General features: G+C 65.5%; 13 non-coding genes across 13 annotated transcripts; 4 read left to right on the forward strand and 9 right to left on the reverse strand.

Moving 5' to 3' along the window:
* Positions 1–5,916: 5,916 nt before the first annotated feature.
* On the reverse strand, positions 5,917–5,988 carry TRNAE-CUC. The gene has a single exon. It is a non-coding gene; the product is annotated as a tRNA-Glu (tRNA).
* Positions 5,989–6,286: 298 nt separating this feature from the next.
* On the reverse strand, positions 6,287–6,358 carry TRNAG-UCC. The gene has a single exon. It is a non-coding gene; the product is annotated as a tRNA-Gly (tRNA).
* A 774-nt stretch (positions 6,359–7,132) lies between these two features.
* On the reverse strand, positions 7,133–7,204 carry TRNAD-GUC. Its single transcript has one exon. It is a non-coding gene; the product is annotated as a tRNA-Asp (tRNA).
* Positions 7,205–7,849: 645 nt separating this feature from the next.
* TRNAL-CAG lies at positions 7,850–7,932 on the forward strand. The gene has a single exon. It is a non-coding gene; the product is annotated as a tRNA-Leu (tRNA).
* A 1,537-nt stretch (positions 7,933–9,469) lies between these two features.
* On the forward strand, positions 9,470–9,540 carry TRNAG-GCC. Its single transcript has one exon. It is a non-coding gene; the product is annotated as a tRNA-Gly (tRNA).
* A 2,242-nt stretch (positions 9,541–11,782) lies between these two features.
* TRNAE-CUC lies at positions 11,783–11,854 on the reverse strand. Its single transcript has one exon. It is a non-coding gene; the product is annotated as a tRNA-Glu (tRNA).
* Positions 11,855–12,159: 305 nt separating this feature from the next.
* On the reverse strand, positions 12,160–12,231 carry TRNAG-UCC. The gene has a single exon. It is a non-coding gene; the product is annotated as a tRNA-Gly (tRNA).
* A 774-nt stretch (positions 12,232–13,005) lies between these two features.
* TRNAD-GUC lies at positions 13,006–13,077 on the reverse strand. Its single transcript has one exon. It is a non-coding gene; the product is annotated as a tRNA-Asp (tRNA).
* A 645-nt stretch (positions 13,078–13,722) lies between these two features.
* TRNAL-CAG lies at positions 13,723–13,805 on the forward strand. The gene has a single exon. It is a non-coding gene; the product is annotated as a tRNA-Leu (tRNA).
* Positions 13,806–15,334: 1,529 nt separating this feature from the next.
* Positions 15,335–15,405, forward strand: TRNAG-GCC. The gene has a single exon. It is a non-coding gene; the product is annotated as a tRNA-Gly (tRNA).
* A 2,241-nt stretch (positions 15,406–17,646) lies between these two features.
* TRNAE-CUC lies at positions 17,647–17,718 on the reverse strand. The gene has a single exon. It is a non-coding gene; the product is annotated as a tRNA-Glu (tRNA).
* Positions 17,719–18,023: 305 nt separating this feature from the next.
* On the reverse strand, positions 18,024–18,095 carry TRNAG-UCC. Its single transcript has one exon. It is a non-coding gene; the product is annotated as a tRNA-Gly (tRNA).
* Positions 18,096–18,869: 774 nt separating this feature from the next.
* On the reverse strand, positions 18,870–18,941 carry TRNAD-GUC. The gene has a single exon. It is a non-coding gene; the product is annotated as a tRNA-Asp (tRNA).
* Positions 18,942–18,997: the final 56 nt, after the last annotated feature.

The following is an 18,997-nucleotide window of genomic DNA, read 5'->3' on the forward strand; positions in this document are numbered from 1 at the left end:
AATCGTGGCTTCCCAAACACACTTCCAGTCTCGCTTTCAGCCGGCTCACGTCATGCTTTTTCTCCCGTCTTTAAATAGCTTTGAGGTTTCCTCTCATTGGCTTACGGTCACTATTTAATCTAGTTCGAGTGGGTTTTGTTTTCTTATAACCAACCTTCATCCCTAGCTGAGGACAGTCATTTGACACCACAGGGAGAATCACCTTCTCAGGCTGGTGGTTTCATCAGAGGAGACAAAGGTCCAGAATGCTGGGAATGCCAGCAATTAGGGAGAGGGCCAGTGAGAAGCCAGGGCAGCTCAGGGAAGGGTGGGAAGGAGAGAAATAAAAAGCAATTAACTGACAATTTTGCTGAGGGCTCACCTCGTACGTTTGATGATTGGATAGCTATTTCCTTCTTCGTATAAAAAAAAAAAAACAGAGAAAAAGTCAAATACATGATTTATTCTTACAGACTTTTGTGCTACAGTTCACCGCCACCATAATTCTTTACTGTGATCTCATCACAACTCCTTATGTGGTCACAATACACACTCCAGAGGGGCAAGGGTAGGAATAGGTATCCGTTCCATCATAGGTGTGGGGAGCTTGATTCCATTCTTGTTGCCTTAACTTTGGAAAAGTTTCCTCTGGGGGTCTATATCACCTTAGCCGCCATGCCGCAAAATAAAATGTTGTTTTGTTTAAAATGGGATTGCTTGATTTTTCAGAAATTCGTACATCTGTTCTGTAGGGTGTTTGAAGAGGGGAGATTCAGGGCCTTCTTCAAAAGGGAGTATTTTAAAAAAGGCACATATAAAATTAATTTATAAAATTTTAATGTTTATTTTTGAGAGAGAGACAGAGACAGAGAGCAAGCAGCAGAGGGGGCAGAGAGAGAGGGAGACACAGAATCCAAAGCAGGCTCCAGGCCTCTGAGATGTCAGCACAGAGCCTGACACAGGGCTTGAATTCACAAGCTGCGAGATCATGACCTGAGCCGAAGTTGGACACTTAACCGACTGAGCCATCCAGGTGCCCCTAAAATTAAATAACATATTTTTTGAATCCAATGTATTAATTTTTTTAAAAGTTTTTATTTATTTTGAGAGACAGAAAACAAGCTAGGGAGGGGCAGAGAGAGAAGGAGAGAGAATCCTAAGAAGGCTCCTCAAGGTCAGTGGAGAGCCCTACGTGGGCCTCAAACCCCCAAACCATGATATCATGACTTGAGCCCAAATCAAGAGTCGGACGTTTAACCCACTGAGCCACCCAGTCGACCCCAACATATTAATTTTAAATAGCTGCCATAATAAAGTACCATGAACTGACTGGCTTGACCAACATAAATTTATTGTTTCACAGTTTCAGAGGCTGGAAGCCAGATCAAAGTGTCATCAGGGTCATGCACCTTCTGAAGATACTAGAGAAGGATATATTCCAGGCCTCCTTCCTAGCTGCTGATATTTCCTTGCTTGTAGCAGAACTCCAGACTTTACCTGGTGTTCTTCCCCTGTGAGTATGTCTGTGTATTTGAATTTCCCCTTTTAATATGGGTGAGTAGCAATCACATTGTATTAGCAGCCCACTCTACTGCAATCTCACTTCATCCTCATTGCATAGGAGAGAGACATCCTATTTCCAAATAAGCTCCCATTCTGAGGTCTTGGGACTTAAGATTTCAATATACGGATTTTGAGGGGACACAACGTAATCCATAATATCCAATATCCAATATCCAATACCCAATCCCATACAATGCTAATTCAATGTATAATTGGTATAAAAATATATGGATGTTTTACACTCTTGTCTTCATATTGAGTCTTTGAAATTGAGTGTGTATTTCACACTTAGAGGATTTCTCAATTTGGACGAGCCTCTTTTCAAGTGCTCAATAGCTACATGTGACTAGTGGCTACCATCGTGGAAAACACAAATATAAAACATTTTTATAATCACAGAAATTCTAGCAGACAGCATGCTCTAGAAAACAAAAGTACTCAGTGGTGGCAGAAAGCAAACCAGTTGTTGCCTGGAGGGGACAAGAAGGGGGAGATTACAGAGGGATGTGAGGAAACATCAAACCTTACCAAATAGTGCACTTTTTAACAATTTTTTTTAACGTTTATTTATTTTTGAGACAGAGAGAGACAGAGCATGAATGGGGGAGGGTCAGAGAGAGGGAGACACAGAATCTGAAACAGGCTCCAGGCTCTGAGCTGTCAGCACAGAGCCCGACGCGGGGCTCGAACTCATGGACCGTGAGATCATGACCTGAGCTGAAGTCGAAAGCTTAACCGACTGAGCCACCCAGGCGCTGCCAAAATAGTGCACTTTAAATGTGTCCATTTTATTGCATGCCACTTATACATCAATTTAAAAAATTAATTGTAAAAACATTTAAAAACATTTTAAAAATAAATTTCATTTATTTTGAGAAAGAGAGAGAGCATGAGCTTGGTTGGGACAGAGAGAGAATCCCAAGCAGGCTCTGTGCTGTCAGCGCACAGCCTGACGTGGGACTTGATCCCACAAACCACAAAACCATGACCCCGTTAAAATCAAGATGCGGACCCTTAATCGACTGAGACATGTAGGCCCCCTAAGCACATTTAAATAAGACTGGGGGACAAATGATACGAGCCCCTACTTGCCATATTATTGTATTTTGAATTTCGAGAGTTTCTATGAAAATAATTATATGATTTATGATTTTTCATGATTTATCATTTTTCATATTATAAATTCACTATGGTACAATTTACTTTTTTAACATGTAATTTGTATTAGTTATCTGCAGACAACTGATATATCGTTAGCTTGTTCTCTACAGAGCACATGTTATATTACTCCAAACCTTAGCAGCTTCAAAGAAGAAACATGTATTATGTCACAGCTTCTGGAGTGAGGAATCCAGGAGCAACTTAGCTTCACGGTTTCTGCTTCCGCGTCCTCGTGAAGTCGCTGTCAAACTGTTGCCTGGGCCTGCAGTCACCTGAAGCTTTAACTACAATGGGGGGGGGGCCCAATTCAGAGCTCGTGTGGGTGGTGGTTCACTTAAACCCTGTTCCTCCCCCTTTGGGCCACTCCTAGGCTGCCTGTGAATCAGCGCGAAATGTTCACTGGCCTTCCCCAAAGAAAGTTATGAGAGAGAAAGAGAGAGTGAGAGAGAGCCCAGGGTGGAAACCATAGCGTTTTCTAAACAAATCTTAGAAGTGACATACTTACATTTTGGCTATGTTCTGTCATTCACAAAGACAAATCCCACTGCAATCTAGGAAAGGACTGTGGCGGGTTTGGAAACCAGGAGGTGGTGATCATCAAAAACTATCTTACAAGCTGACTACCACAAAAGCATAACGAATATATGTACTTACCTACTGACTCTTTTAAACAGTTATATTGTGTTGTATATTTCATAAACAAGTTCTTAGCTATGAATATGGGGAATATTGCCTAGTTTTCTAGGACACCAATAATGAAGTAATGAACATACAATTTTGCCCACCGGTGCAAATATTAAGATAAATTCCCACAGTTGAACTGCTTGATAAATGATAAACACATTTAAAATTTACATACATCCAAATTATTCTCTAAAACCTTTGTACTATAATTTGACTTCCAAAAGACTGGATGATATGGACCACTTCCTCCAATCCTCACCAGCACTCTTTCTCAAATATTGCAAATTTTCAGATTCTTCTCTGTGTCCCTTTGCCTTGCAAGATAAAAATGTGCCTTTCCTTCGCATACAAGGAGGGCACATTTCACAGGAGGGTTTTACTTTATTTTAGCTTTATGCCCAACAGGCTAAAATTCATTACCCTGAAATCAAGAGTCATGTGCTCTACTGGCTGGGACTGCCAGATGCCCCAACAAATATCGATAAAAGCTAATAAGGCTAAAAATATGACAAGCCAGAGACGGGCCATATAGAAAGGCATGAGGTCAAAGATATAACGTAGAATATTAATTCCAAGACCTAGATGGCAATTACACAAATGATATTTAATTCCTAGGGCTTCCAAAAATATTAATCACAGTGAGACCTTAAAACAACAGAAATTTCATCCCACACAGTCTTAAAGGGCTACAACTCATAAATCAACGTGTCAGCAGGAGCATCCTACCTCTATGTTCTGGAAAAAAACTATTTCTGGGACCGACCAAGCTTTGGTATCTCCCACGATTCCCTTGGCTGTTAGAATTTTAATCTATGTATGACTCAATAATCAATTTCCCAACCTGATGCATGATTGTCTGTGGTGGAAATGTCTCTTTAAAAAAAAAACTTGAACATCAGGAGAAGATATATACATGACTGAGGAGAGACTTGGAACATATCCAGGCTGGGTGTAAGGCAACATGGGGAGAGGAAACTGTTAAAAGTGAAACCAGGGGATGGGGGGAGGGGGTGTGTGCTGCTGATGGGGGTAGCACAACACAGGGGGAGGAAGCTATTTCTGGGTACCACACTGGCAACGGTGCCATACGATGGGGAGTATGGGGCCTCAAATTGAATAACACCATAGATAGAGGACCTCCCTGTCCCCGAGGTACTTCTGCCCCCCTCCCAGCTGCCTGGCCGCTGGGTTTTCCCCCTCCATTCCCTATATCTGCACCCTCTCTCACCTCCACTGCCTGGGTGCTGGCAAACGACCAGTGCCCACATTCCCTTTCCCTCCACCAACTACCTGAGCCCAGGGTCGAGCTCTGCCATTCAGCCAGGCCTGCGAGGGAACTGATGTGGCAGGAGAAAGACTGAGGTGTGCAATGGACTTGGGAAGCATCCACAGAACAGGACGGGTACAGGGGTGGACACAGGGACGAATGGAGCCTATCATGGCGAAGCAACGCGGGATGGAAAACTATGAAAAGTGCAACTGTGAAAAGTGTGCGTGAGTGGGGGGGTGGTGGAGGTGGAGAAAGGGACCGCTGGGAAACACGCTGGCCCCTTTGCCAAGGATGGAGGGGACCCAGGTGTCCTGCACTTGGAATGACAAGTTGGGGACAAGTGCGCCCAGTTCCCCAGGGTGCCTACACCGCCAACAACCTGCCTGGATGTGGGGTTTTCTTCCCCCGCGGCTCACATCTCCTAGCTGTCTCACCGACAGTGCCCTGGAGGCAGGGGGCAGGGGGGAAAGGGGGGGTCCGGGTTGTGCCCGGATGTCTCTTCCCTCCTCCACCTCCCGGCTCAGAGGTCGGACTCTGCCCTCTCATCGGCGCCCAAGACCACCGTCCGCGTGGGAACCGCTCTCCGGCGCCAAGGAGAGACGCAGTCAGCAAGGTCGTGGCGCTTCCGCCCCGCGTGGGGCAGGGAAGCCGCCCGAGAGGTCGCAGGCCCGAGGGGGGCTGCTCGGCCAGGTGACGGGACTCAGGGCTGCGCGTGGCTCACCTGACCCACGCGCCCAGCACCGCCACCGCGGGCACCTCACGAGGGAGGACAGGATGGCTCGTCAGCCTGGCCAGCTAGGAGCGCCACCGGAGGGGGCGGTGGGGGTCCGAGCACACTCGCGGGGCAGGGGCGCCTGCGCATCCTGGTGGTCCCGGCGGGGGACAGAGGCCGCCCCGGCCACTGGCCTCTCGGGCTGTGGAAGCGAAGGTGCCAGGCGAGGGCGTGCGCGGGGGGGGGGGGGCGAAGAGGAGAGGCGATGCCGAGGGCCTCCGGTGGGCCAGCCAGGCCAAAAGGCTCGGACGGGCCGAGGTGGCAGGGCGAGGCCGGGGCTGCCCGTCGGGGCGTGGCAGGTGGCCTTGTGTGCACCCCTCCATCCTGGCAGCGGGGCGGGGCCCGCGACAAGCTAGCCAGCTCTGGCCTGGCGTGCTGGCGTGCGCTAAAAGGGGGTGGTGCGGGTGCACTGCGGACGGAATGGTGGGTGGCTCGGCTAGGCCGGCCGGGAGGGGAGGCCCCGGAGGGCCAGAGGAAGAAGAAAGGCTTCCCTGACCGGGAATCGAACCCGGGCCGCGGCGGTGAGAGCGCCGAATCCTAACCACTAGACCACCAGGGAGCGACAGGCTGCGCGCCTGGCCTGCACCCCCTGGACCCAGCGCCTCCATTCCACCCACGCGGCTCCGCTTGGGCCCCGAGGCCCCTGCCTCTGCACGTCCAGCCGCCCGCGGGCCCCACGCAGTCCACCCGGCCCGCTGGCAGCACCCGCAAAACGCTGCGCGCCGGCCGCCCTCGCACCCGCACGCCGCCTCGGCCCACGTGCCCAGCGCCCAGCGGGCCGGCACGCCGTCCCCCACTGCCAGCGCCCGACGGGCCTGGCCAGGAGGGCCCCGGAGCGGCGCAAAAGGTCGGGCGGCTGCGTTGGCCGGGAATCGAACCCGGGTCAACTGCTTGGAAGGCAGCTATGCTCACCACTATACCACCAACGCTGCACGGCCCGGGCCGGCCCGACGCGGCCGGCCCAGGGTGCGCTCCGGCGCCTTCTCGCCTTGGCGCTCTCTCGCCGCTGCCGCCGCCGCCCGGCGCAGCCCTGCCCCGACGTCCCGCCCGGCCGCAGCTCTGCCCGGCCACCACGGGCTCCGGCCGCCCGGCGCCCCAGCCTCGCCCCTCCGACTCAGCTGCGCCGGCCGGTCGCCGGGCACGCCCGCCCGCCCACCTACCTGCCCGCCCGGCGCCCCGCGCCCCGCGCCCGGCGCCCACCGCCGCCCGCCTCTGGAGGGCGCTCTGGCCGCCTGGCCGCTCTCGGGCGCTCGGAGGCCGGCTGGGGAGCCCCGCCACGTCCCCGGCCCGGCGTCTTCCGCGTCCTCTGCGGCCCGCAGCTAGCGGCCCGGCCCGGCCCTGCCCGGCCCGGCGCGGGAAGGAGCAGAGGGGGCGGGCGCCAGGCCACACCACCTCCCGCATCCAGACGGGACCGGACCCATCTGCCTCCCACCCGAGCGACACCCACGGCGGCTGCGCGGCTGGGCGGCACGTCGCCGAGGAGCTCGCCGTGGCTGCCGCGGGGACCACACGAGGCCCCGGCTGCGCGGTGGCCACCCAGCGTCCGGCCTCGAGCCACGCAAAGGGCTGGGGCCGGTGGACGGCGGGCAGGCCGGGCACGCGCCGCCGGCCGGTCGACGGACGGCCGAGAAGAAGCGCCCCTGCCCCTCGGGAGCAAGAGGTGGGACCCAGAGGTGCGCAGGCCACCAAAAAGGGCGTCTTGCCTCCCCGTCGGGGAATCGAACCCCGGTCTCCCGCGTGACAGGCGGGGATACTCACCACTATACTAACGAGGACGGCGGCGGCCGGCCACCCGGGCGCCCGACCCCTCTCCGGCTGCCTCCCCACGCCTGCCCCTGCCTGCTGCCCTCGACGCCCTGCCCTGCACAGGCGCCCGGCACGGGCCACGCCCCACCCGACCCCAGCCCCGCTTCGGCGCCCTCTCCCGCACGGCAGCCCCCGGCCCCGACTCGGAGTCCGCCCGGACCCGGGGCCCACACACGGACCCGGACGGCGCTCAGTACTCCCAACGAGCGCTGCCTCTCTCTCGTCTGCCAGGCGGGCATCGCGCCGGGAGAAAAGGCCCCAGACGGCAAGCGGGGCTGCGAGGGCGAGGCCGAGGGCGAGGGCGAGGGCGAGGGCGAGGGCGAGGAAGGCGGGGTGGGGAGCAGGGCAAGGGGCGCCGACGCTGGACGGGGCCTGCAGGGAGCTGGGGGTGGGGGTGCGACAGCGACGGGAGCCGTGCTGGCGGCGGCGGCGGCGGCGGCGGCGGCGGCGGCGGCGGCGGCGGCGAGGCGGCTGGCCGTGCTCCTCCGGGGCCGCCGCGCGTGTCTCGCCCCTTGCGCACCCACACAGCCGCCAGCCGGGCGCCATGACGGCCAAGGACACCAGCGTTAGCGCCGCGTCCCAGCCAGGCCAGCGGCGACGCGCCCACACCCGCCGTCAGGATGGCCGAGCGGTCTAAGGCGCTGCGTTCAGGTCGCAGTCTCCCCTGGAGGCGTGGGTTCGAATCCCACTCCTGACACGCCCACCTTTTGGCCCGCCCCACACAGCAGCCACGCCACCCGGGCCTGGACCACACCCTCTCGCGGCCGCGGCCCGCCTCGCACCCGAGCACACGCTGCCCGGCACCGAGCTCCAGCCCCTCCACCCTCGCCGCCTCCGGCTGTGAGCGCGCGCGCGCGCGCGCGCACTCCCCGGCGACTCGAGCGCCATTCCCACACCCGCAGGCTTCGCTGACTTCGCACCTGCTGCTTTCTGGAGGCTCTTTGGTCCTCCTTCTCGTCTATTCCCGCCCCTGCCCTCCTCACCCCGGCACTCGCGAACCAGCCCAGGCTGCAAAGCTCCCCGCGCTTCCCGCTCCCACTTGTGGCCGCTGGACAGCGCCTGGCTCTTCCAGCCAGCCGTCCGCTTCCGCCGCCACCGGGAACACGCACCCACCCCACCGTCACCCCGTGCTTTCCCCCCGGCCCTAGTCCATTGTCTCGACACCCTCCCGAGGCGGCCCACACGATTCTCCACCTAGGGGCCTTCCCCTGGCCACACCTACCTGCCTGCCTGTCTGCCTCCCGGGAGCCATACAGCGCAGCCGTCTGCTGGCCAGCCGGCGGCGCGGACCCCTCCCTTCTGTGGGCCTGGCTCACGAGTCCAAGCCGGGAAGGTGGCTGCAGGGAGCAGTGAGCGGAAGCCCTAGACCCCCAGGCCATCCAGCCGGGCGCCACAGCGCATCTCCTGGCTCGGGGAGGCCGCCGCCGGCCGGCCACTCCGCCCCAGCCTTCCTCCCGGATCCAAGACCGCCCTCCTGCCTCCCAACGTGTCAAGGCACCGAGCCGGACCCCTAGGGAGAGGCGCCGGCCAGCGCGCTCAGGCCTTTGCTCTCTTGGCCCGAGGCGCACTCAGAGGCGCAGGCGGCGCTACCTGGCCTCTAACTCCGACAGACGCCGGCGCGAGCGCAAACACACACACACACACACACACACACACACACACACACACACACAGCCCACCCGGCCCCGCCCCCCGCCCCCGCCCCCGCCCCCGCCCCCGCCCCGGGCCCCTGGCCCCATGGCTCCACACACGAGAGATCCGTTCCCCACCCCCTTCCGCCGGGACACACACTGCACGCGCGAGAAAACCATCCGCCAAACGGACTCTGGCTCGGGGCTGGGAGTAGCTGAAGGCAAGGTCCCTCGCCTGCCGGCACCTGCCACAAATGGCTCCGGCTGTTTGGGGATCGGGCGCTGGCCAGGCTGGGTCCGGCTCCTGGCTGCCTCTGGGGACACGGGCAGGCTGTGGCGGCGGCCCTGGACGGGGGACAAAGCACGGGATGAGCCCAGTCCGCCTCCGTGCCTTCCTCTGCCCGGACGTCCGCGCCGCGCCGCGCCGCGCCGCGCCCTAGGGGCTGGCTCTCCGCGTGCCTGGAGCCTGTCTTGCAGACCGCCCGCCGCCTGCTCCCACGGAGCAGACGCTCACGCTCACGCTCACGCTCACTACTGGCGGGGACCGGCAACGGAGGCGGCCGGCGCCGCTGGGGAAGCCCTCTGTGGACCACGTCCGTGGGTGCATGGGTGGTTCAGTGGTAGAATTCTCGCCTGCCACGCGGGAGGCCCGGGTTCGATTCCCGGCCCATGCAACGCGCCATCCCCTTTTGGCCCCGCAGCGCCAACTGCGCGCTACGCTTCCTCTCTCCCACCTTCAGAGCACCTGGCCAAAGCCACCTCTGCTCCTCTCTGGGGGCCCGCCCACGCCCCATCCCGTCCCCGCCCCTGCCGCACATTCCCTTCCTTCGCCCTGGGGACAAAACTCCGCCCGCCCGGGAGCCAAGGGCCCAGCCCCGCCCGCCCACACACCTGCCTTGCCCTTCTTCTCTTTAATGACTGCTCGCCTCGCTCCAGTCTCCCGATTCACTGCAAGGAACGCATCCACGCACCAACTCGCGCTGCCACCCACACGCTCCTCCCCTTCCCTCGGCACCACCTCGCACCGCCGCCCCTCCCACCAGCCCCCCCCCCCACACCCACCCACACACCCACACACCCACACACACACCCACACACACACACACACACACACACGCTCTGGCTCACTCTACCCACACTCCAGAAATCCTCCCCTTTTGCACAACCGGCAGAAACCAAGCTGCCACGCCTAGGTGCGCTATACAGCCCTTCGTCCGGGAGGGTCGCTCACAGACTCCAGGTGGCACCGGCACCCGCACCCGCAAGACCCCAGCGTGCCTAACGTCATGGTCGCGCAGGCCCTTGATTCTCTGCGTCCCGCTTCGCCGCCGCGCTACCGTGCCAACGCGGCTTCCTCTTCCACCGCTAGAGCCACCCACGGCACCAAAGTCCACCACCGGCCTCCATCCCTCTCCCACCCCGACCTCCACCCCTCCACACACACCCACACGCGCACACACACACACGCACACACACACACACGCAAAAGCAAGGACTCCGAGGAAACTTCCCGCGGGCACGGGAAGCACCCGGAGACCCACGGCCGCCGCGGCTCCTCCGCACCGCTGCAGGGGGCTTGTGCGGTCGAAGCGAGTGTGCCCCAGCAGGTGTGCGCGGCGCACCGGCTGACCGCTTGGCCTCGAGAGGGGACACCTCTGATCACAGAGCAAATGCCCGGCGGACAGGGGTGTCCAAGTTGGGGCGGGAAGGAGACTGAGGTGTGCGATGGACCTTGGGAGGCATCCACAGAAGAGGACGGATACGGACAGGGGTGGACAGAGGGACGGATGGCGCCTATCATGGCGAGGCACAGGGCGAGGCGGGATGGGAAACTGTGGAAAGTGCAACTGTGAAAAGTGTGCGTGAGTGGGGGGGTTGGTGGAGGACGCCGCTCATCGGGGGTGTGGGGTGGGGCGCGGAGGTGGCGAAAGGGACCACTGGGTAACACGCCGGCCCCTTTGCCAAAGGATGGAAGGGACCGACGTGTCTTGCAATTGGAATGACAAGTTGGCGACAAGTGCGCCCAGTCCCCCGGGGTGCCTCGACCGCCACCCACCTGCCTGGCTGCTGGGTTGTCTTCCCCCGTGGCTTCCACGGCACCTCCCCGCTGGCTCACCTCCAGTGCCCCGGGGGGGTGGGGGTGGGGAGGGGGTCCGGGCCGTGCCCGGATGCCTCTTCCCTCCTCCACCTCCCGGGCACGGCGGTCGGTCGGACTCTGCGCTCGCATCGGCGCCCAAGAGCGGCGTGCCCCTGGGGTCCGCTCTCCGTCGCCGGGGAGAGACGCAGCCAGCCGGGTCGTGGCGCTCCCGCCCCGCGTGGGGCAGGGAAGCCGCCCGAGAGGTCGCAGGCCCGAGGGGGGCTGCTCGGCCAGGTGACGGGACTCAGGGCTGCGCGTGGCTCACCTGACCCACGCGCCCAGCACCGCCACCGCGGGCACCTCACGAGGGAGGACAGGATGGCTCGTCAGCCTGGCCAGCTAGGAGCGCCACCGGAGGGGGCGGTGGGGGTCCGAGCACACTCGCGGGGCAGGGGCGCCTGCGCACCCTGGTGGTCCCGGCGGGGGACAGAGGCCGCCCCGGCCACTGGCCTCTCGGGCTGTGGAAGCGAAGGTGCCAGGCGGGCGCGTGCGCGGGGCGGCGAAGGGGAGAGGCGATGCCGAGGGCCTCCGGTGGGCCAGCCAGGCCAAAAGGCTCGGACGGGCCGAGGTGGCAGGGCGAGGCCGGGGCTGCCCGTCGGGGCGTGGCAGGTGGCCTTGTGTGCACCCCTCCATCGCGGCGGCGGGGCCCGCGACAAGCTAGCCAGCGCTGGCGTGGGCTAAAAGGGGGTGGTGCGGGTGCACTGGGGACGGGACGGTGGGTGGCTCGGCTAGGCCGGCCGGGAGGGGAGACCCCGGAGGGCCAGAGGAAGAAGAAAGGCTTCCCTGACCGGGAATCGAACCCGGGCCGCGGCGGTGAGAGCGCCGAATCCTAACCACTAGACCACCAGGGAGCGACAGGCTGCGCGCCTGGCCTGCACCCCCTGGACCCAGCGCCTCCATTCCACCCACGCGGCTCCGCTTGGGCCCCGAGGCCCCTGCCTCTGCACGTCCAGCCGCCCGCGGGCCCCACGCAGTCCACCCGGCCCGCTGGCAGCACCCGCAAAACGCTGCGCGCCGGCCGCCCTCGCACCCGCACGCCGCCTCGGCCCACGTGCCCAGCGCCCAGCGCCCAGCGGGCCGGCACGCCGTCCCCCACTGCCAGCGCCCGACGGGCCTGGCCAGGAGGGCCCCGGAGCGGCGCAAAAGGTCGGGCGGCTGCGTTGGCCGGGAATCGAACCCGGGTCAACTGCTTGGAAGGCAGCTATGCTCACCACTATACCACCAACGCTGCACGGCCCGGGCCGGCCCGACGCGGCCGGCCCAGGGTGCGCTCCGGCGCCTTCTCGCCTTGGCGCTCTCTCGCCGCTGCCGCCGCCGCCCGGCGCAGCCCTGCCCCGACGTCCCGCCCGGCCGCAGCTCTGCCCGGCCACCACGGGCTCCGGCCGCCCGGCGCCCCAGCCTCGCCCCTCCGACTCAGCTGCGCCGGCCGGTCGCCGGGCACGCCCGCCCGCCCACCTACCTGCCCGCCCGGCGCCCCGCGCCCCGCGCCCGGCGCCCACCGCCGCCCGCCTCTGGAGGGCGCTCTGGCCGCCTGGCCGCTCTCGGGCGCTCGGAGGCCGGCTGGGGAGCCCCGCCACGTCCCCGGCCCGGCGTCTTCCGCGTCCTCTGCGGCCCGCAGCTAGCGGCCCGGCCCGGCCCTGCCCGGCCCGGCGCGGGAAGGAGCAGAGGGGGCGGGCGCCAGGCCACACCACCTCCCGCATCCAGACGGGACCGGACCCATCTGCCTCCCACCCGAGCGACACCCACGGCGGCTGCGCGGCTGGGCGGCACGTCGCCGAGGAGCTCGCCGTGGCTGCCGCGGGGACCACACGAGGCCCCGGCTGCGCGGTGGCCACCCAGCGTCCGGCCTCGAGCCACGCAAAGGGCTGGGGCCGGTGGACGGCGGGCAGGCCGGGCACGCGCCGCCGGCCGGTCGACGGACGGCCGAGAAGAAGCGCCCCTGCCCCTCGGGAGCAAGAGGTGGGACCCAGAGGTGCGCAGGCCACCAAAAAGGGCGTCTTGCCTCCCCGTCGGGGAATCGAACCCCGGTCTCCCGCGTGACAGGCGGGGATACTCACCACTATACTAACGAGGACGGCGGCGGCCGGCCACCCGGGCGCCCGACCCCTCTCCGGCTGCCTCCCCACGCCTGCCCCTGCCTGCTGCCCTCGACGCCCTGCCCTGCACAGGCGCCCGGCACGGGCCACGCCCCACCCGACCCCAGCCCCGCTTCGGCGCCCTCTCCCGCACGGCAGCCCCCGGCCCCGACTCGGAGTCCGCCCGGACCCGGGGCCCACACACGGACCCGGACGGCGCTCAGTACTCCCAACGAGCGCTGCCTCTCTCTCGTCTGCCAGGCGGGCATCGCGCCGGGAGAAAAGGCCCCAGACGGCAAGCGGGGCTGCGAGGGCGAGGCCGAGGGCGAGGGCGAGGGCGAGGGCGAGGGCGAGGAAGGCGGGGTGGGGAGCAGGGCAAGGGGCGCCGACGCTGGACGGGGCCTGCAGGGAGCTGGGGGTGGGGGTGCGACAGCGACGGGAGCCGTGCTGGCGGCGGCGGCGGCGGCGGCGGCGGCGGCGGCGGCGGCGGCGGCGAGGCGGCTGGCCGTGCTCCTCCGGGGCCGCCGCGCGTGTCTCGCCCCTTGCGCACCCACACAGCCGCCAGCCGGGCGCCATGACGGCCAAGGACACCAGCGTTAGCGCCGCGTCCCAGCCAGGCCAGCGGCGACGCGCCCACACCCGCCGTCAGGATGGCCGAGCGGTCTAAGGCGCTGCGTTCAGGTCGCAGTCTCCCCTGGAGGCGTGGGTTCGAATCCCACTCCTGACACGCCCACCTTTTGGCCCGCCCCACACAGCAGCCACGCCACCCGGGCCTGGACCACACCCTCTCGCGGCCGCGGCCCGCCTCGCACCCGAGCACACGCTGCCCGGCACCGAGCTCCAGCCCCTCCACCCTCGCCGCCTCCGGCTGTGAGCGCGCGCGCGCGCGCGCGCGCACTCCCCGGCGACTCGAGCGCCATTCCCACACCCGCAGGCTTCGCTGACTTCGCACCTGCTGCTTTCTGGAGGCTCTTTGGTCCTCCTTCTCGTCTATTCCCGCCCCTGCCCTCCTCACCCCGGCACTCGCGAACCAGCCCAGGCTGCAAAGCTCCCCGCGCTTCCCGCTCCCACTTGTGGCCGCTGGACAGCGCCTGGCTCTTCCAGCCAGCCGTCCGCTTCCGCCGCCACCGGGAACACGCACCCACCCCACCGTCACCCCGTGCTTTCCCCCCGGCCCTAGTCCATTGTCTCGACACCCTCCCGAGGCGGCCCACACGATTCTCCACCTAGGGGCCTTCCCCTGGCCACACCTACCTGCCTGCCTGTCTGCCTCCCGGGAGCCATACAGCGCAGCCGTCTGCTGGCCAGCCGGCGGCGCGGACCCCTCCCTTCTGTGGGCCTGGCTCACGAGTCCAAGCCGGGAAGGTGGCTGCAGGGAGCAGTGAGCGGAAGCCCTAGACCCCCAGGCCATCCAGCCGGGCGCCACAGCGCATCTCCTGGCTCGGGGAGGCCGCCGCCGGCCGGCCACTCCGCCCCAGCCTTCCTCCCGGATCCAAGACCGCCCTCCTGCCTCCCAACGTGTCAAGGCACCGAGCCGGACCCCTAGGGAGAGGCGCCGGCCAGCGCGCTCAGGCCTTTGCTCTCTTGGCCCGAGGCGCACTCAGAGGCGCAGGCGGCGCTACCTGGCCTCTAACTCCGACAGACGCCGGCGCGAGCGCAAACACACACACACACACACACACACACACACACACACACACACACACAGCCCACCCGGCCCCGCCCCCCGCCCCCGCCCCCGCCCCGGGCCCCTGGCCCCATGGCTCCACACACGAGAGATCCGTTCCCCACCCCCTTCCGCCGGGACACACACTGCACGCGCGAGAAAACCATCCGCCAAACGGACTCTGGCTCGGGGCTGGGAGTAGCTGAAGGCAAGGTCCCTCGCCTGCCGGCACCTGCCACAAATGGCTCCGGCTGTTTGGGGATCGGGCGCTGGCCAGGCTGGGTCCGGCTCCTGGCTGCCTCTGGGGACACGGGCAGGCTGTGGCGGCGGCCCTGGACGGGGGACAAAGCACGGGATGAGCCCAGTCCGCCTCCGTGCCTTCCTCTGCCCGGACGTCCGCGCCGCGCCGCGCCGCGCCGCGCCCTAGGGGCTGGCTCTCCGCGTGCCTGGAGCCTGTCTTGCAGACCGCCCGCCGCCTGCTCCCACGGAGCAGACGCTCACGCTCACGCTCACGCTCACTACTGGCGGGGACCGGCAACGGAGGCGGCCGGCGCCGCTGGGGAAGCCCTCTGTGGACCACGTCCGTGGGTGCATGGGTGGTTCAGTGGTAGAATTCTCGCCTGCCACGCGGGAGGCCCGGGTTCGATTCCCGGCCCATGCAACGCGCCATCCCCTTTTGGCCCCGCAGCGCCAACTGCGCGCTACGCTTCCTCTCTCCCACCTTCAGAGCACCTGGCCAAAGCCACCTCTGCTCCTCTCTGGGGGCCCGCCCACGCCCCATCCCGTCCCCGCCCCTGCCGCACATTCCCTTCCTTCGCCCTGGGGACAAAACTCCGCCCGCCCGGGAGCCAAGGGCCCAGCCCCGCCCGCCCACACACCTGCCTTGCCCTTCTTCTCTTTAATGACTGCTCGCCTCGCTCCAGTCTCCCGATTCACTGCAAGGAACGCATCCACGCACCAACTCGCGCTGCCACCCACACGCTCCTCCCCTTCCCTCGGCACCACCTCGCACCGCCGCCCCTCCCACCAGCCCCCCCCCCCACACCCACCCACACACCCACACACCCACACACACACCCACACACACACACACACACACACACGCTCTGGCTCACTCTACCCACACTCCAGAAATCCTCCCCTTTTGCACAACCGGCAGAAACCAAGCTGCCACGCCTAGGTGCGCTATACAGCCCTTCGTCCGGGAGGGTCGCTCACAGACTCCAGGTGGCACCGGCACCCGCACCCGCAAGACCCCAGCGTGCCTAACGTCATGGTCGCGCAGGCCCTTGATTCTCTGCGTCCCGCTTCGCCGCCGCGCTACCGTGCCAACGCGGCTTCCTCTTCCACCGCTAGAGCCACCCACGGCACCAAAGTCCACCACCGGCCTCCATCCCTCTCCCACCCCGACCTCCACCCCTCCACACACACCCACACGCGCGCACACACACACGCACACACACACACACGCAAAAGCAAGGACTCCGAGGAAACTTCCCGCGGGCACGGGAAGCACCCGGAGACCCACGGCCGCCGCGGCTCCTCCGCACCGCTGCAGGGGGCTTGTGCGGTCGAAGCGAGTGTGCCCCAGCAGGTGTGCGCGGCGCACCGGCTGACCGCTTGGCCTCGAGAGGGGACACCTCTGATCACAGAGCAAATGCCCGGCGGACAGGGGTGTCCAAGTTGGGGCGGGAAGGAGACTGAGGTGTGCGATGGACCTTGGGAGGCATCCACAGAAGAGGACGGATACGGACAGGGGTGGACAGAGGGACGGATGGCGCCTATCATGGCGAGGCACAGGGCGAGGCGGGATGGGAAACTGTGGAAAGTGCAACTGTGAAAAGTGTGCGTGAGTGGGGGGGTTGGTGGAGGACGCCGCTCATCGGGGGTGTGGGGTGGGGCGCGGAGGTGGCGAAAGGGACCACTGGGTAACACGCCGGCCCCTTTGCCAAAGGATGGAAGGGACCGACGTGTCTTGCAATTGGAATGACAAGTTGGCGACAAGTGCGCCCAGTCCCCCGGGGTGCCTCGACCGCCACCCACCTGCCTGGCTGCTGGGTTGTCTTCCCCCGTGGCTTCCACGGCACCTCCCCGCTGGCTCACCTCCAGTGCCCCGGGGGGGGGGGGGGGGGAGGGGGTCCGGGCCGTGCCCGGATGCCTCTTCCCTCCTCCACCTCCCGGGCACGGCGGTCGGTCGGACTCTGCGCTCGCATCGGCGCCCAAGAGCGGCGTGCCCCTGGGGTCCGCTCTCCGTCGCCGGGGAGAGACGCAGCCAGCCGGGTCGTGGCGCTCCCGCCCCGCGTGGGGCAGGGAAGCCGCCCGAGAGGTCGCAGGCCCGAGGGGGGCTGCTCGGCCAGGTGACGGGACTCAGGGCTGCGCGTGGCTCACCTGACCCACGCGCCCAGCACCGCCACCGCGGGCACCTCACGAGGGAGGACAGGATGGCTCGTCAGCCTGGCCAGCTAGGAGCGCCACCGGAGGGGGCGGTGGGGGTCCGAGCACACTCGCGGGGCAGGGGCGCCTGCGCACCCTGGTGGTCCCGGCGGGGGACAGAGGCCGCCCCGGCCACTGGCCTCTCGGGCTGTGGAAGCGAAGGTGCCAGGCGGGCGCGTGCGCGGGGCGGCGAAGGGGAGAGGCGATGCCGAGGGCCTCCGGTGGGCCAGCCAGGCCAAAAGGCTCGGACGGGCCGAGGTGGCAGGGCGAGGCCGGGGCTGCCCGTCGGGGCGTGGCAGGTGGCCTTGTGTGCACCCCTCCATCGCGGCGGCGGGGCCCGCGACAAGCTAGCCAGCGCTGGCGTGGGCTAAAAGGGGGTGGTGCGGGTGCACTGGGGACGGGACGGTGGGTGGCTCGGCTAGGCCGGCCGGGAGGGGAGACCCCGGAGGGCCAGAGGAAGAAGAAAGGCTTCCCTGACCGGGAATCGAACCCGGGCCGCGGCGGTGAGAGCGCCGAATCCTAACCACTAGACCACCAGGGAGCGACAGGCTGCGCGCCTGGCCTGCACCCCCTGGACCCAGCGCCTCCATTCCACCCACGCGGCTCCGCTTGGGCCCCGAGGCCCCTGCCTCTGCACGTCCAGCCGCCCGCGGGCCCCACGCAGTCCACCCGGCCCGCTGGCAGCACCCGCAAAACGCTGCGCGCCGGCCGCCCTCGCACCCGCACGCCGCCTCGGCCCACGTGCCCAGCGCCCAGCGCCCAGCGGGCCGGCACGCCGTCCCCCACTGCCAGCGCCCGACGGGCCTGGCCAGGAGGGCCCCGGAGCGGCGCAAAAGGTCGGGCGGCTGCGTTGGCCGGGAATCGAACCCGGGTCAACTGCTTGGAAGGCAGCTATGCTCACCACTATACCACCAACGCTGCACGGCCCGGGCCGGCCCGACGCGGCCGGCCCAGGGTGCGCTCCGGCGCCTTCTCGCCTTGGCGCTCTCTCGCCGCTGCCGCCGCCGCCCGGCGCAGCCCTGCCCCGACGTCCCGCCCGGCCGCAGCTCTGCCCGGCCACCACGGGCTCCGGCCGCCCGGCGCCCCAGCCTCGCCCCTCCGACTCAGCTGCGCCGGCCGGTCGCCGGGCACGCCCGCCCGCCCACCTACCTGCCCGCCCGGCGCCCCGCGCCCCGCGCCCGGCGCCCACCGCCGCCCGCCTCTGGAGGGCGCTCTGGCCGCCTGGCCGCTCTCGGGCGCTCGGAGGCCGGCTGGGGAGCCCCGCCACGTCCCCGGCCCGGCGTCTTCCGCGTCCTCTGCGGCCCGCAGCTAGCGGCCCGGCCCGGCCCTGCCCGGCCCGGCGCGGGAAGGAGCAGAGGGGGCGGGCGCCAGGCCACACCACCTCCCGCATCCAGACGGGACCGGACCCATCTGCCTCCCACCCGAGCGACACCCACGGCGGCTGCGCGGCTGGGCGGCACGTCGCCGAGGAGCTCGCCGTGGCTGCCGCGGGGACCACACGAGGCCCCGGCTGCGCGGTGGCCACCCAGCGTCCGGCCTCGAGCCACGCAAAGGGCTGGGGCCGGTGGACGGCGGGCAGGCCGGGCACGCGCCGCCGGCCGGTCGACGGACGGCCGAGAAGAAGCGCCCCTGCCCCTCGGGAGCAAGAGGTGGGACCCAGAGGTGCGCAGGCCACCAAAAAGGGCGTCTTGCCTCCCCGTCGGGGAATCGAACCCCGGTCTCCCGCGTGACAGGCGGGGATACTCACCACTATACTAACGAGGACGGCGGCGGCCGGCCACCCGGGCGCCCGACCCCTCTCCGGCTGCCTCCCCACGCCT

Source organism: Felis catus, chromosome F1 (genome assembly GCF_018350175.1).
Source record: "Felis catus isolate Fca126 chromosome F1, F.catus_Fca126_mat1.0, whole genome shotgun sequence".
NCBI lineage: Eukaryota > Metazoa > Chordata > Mammalia > Carnivora > Felidae > Felis > Felis catus.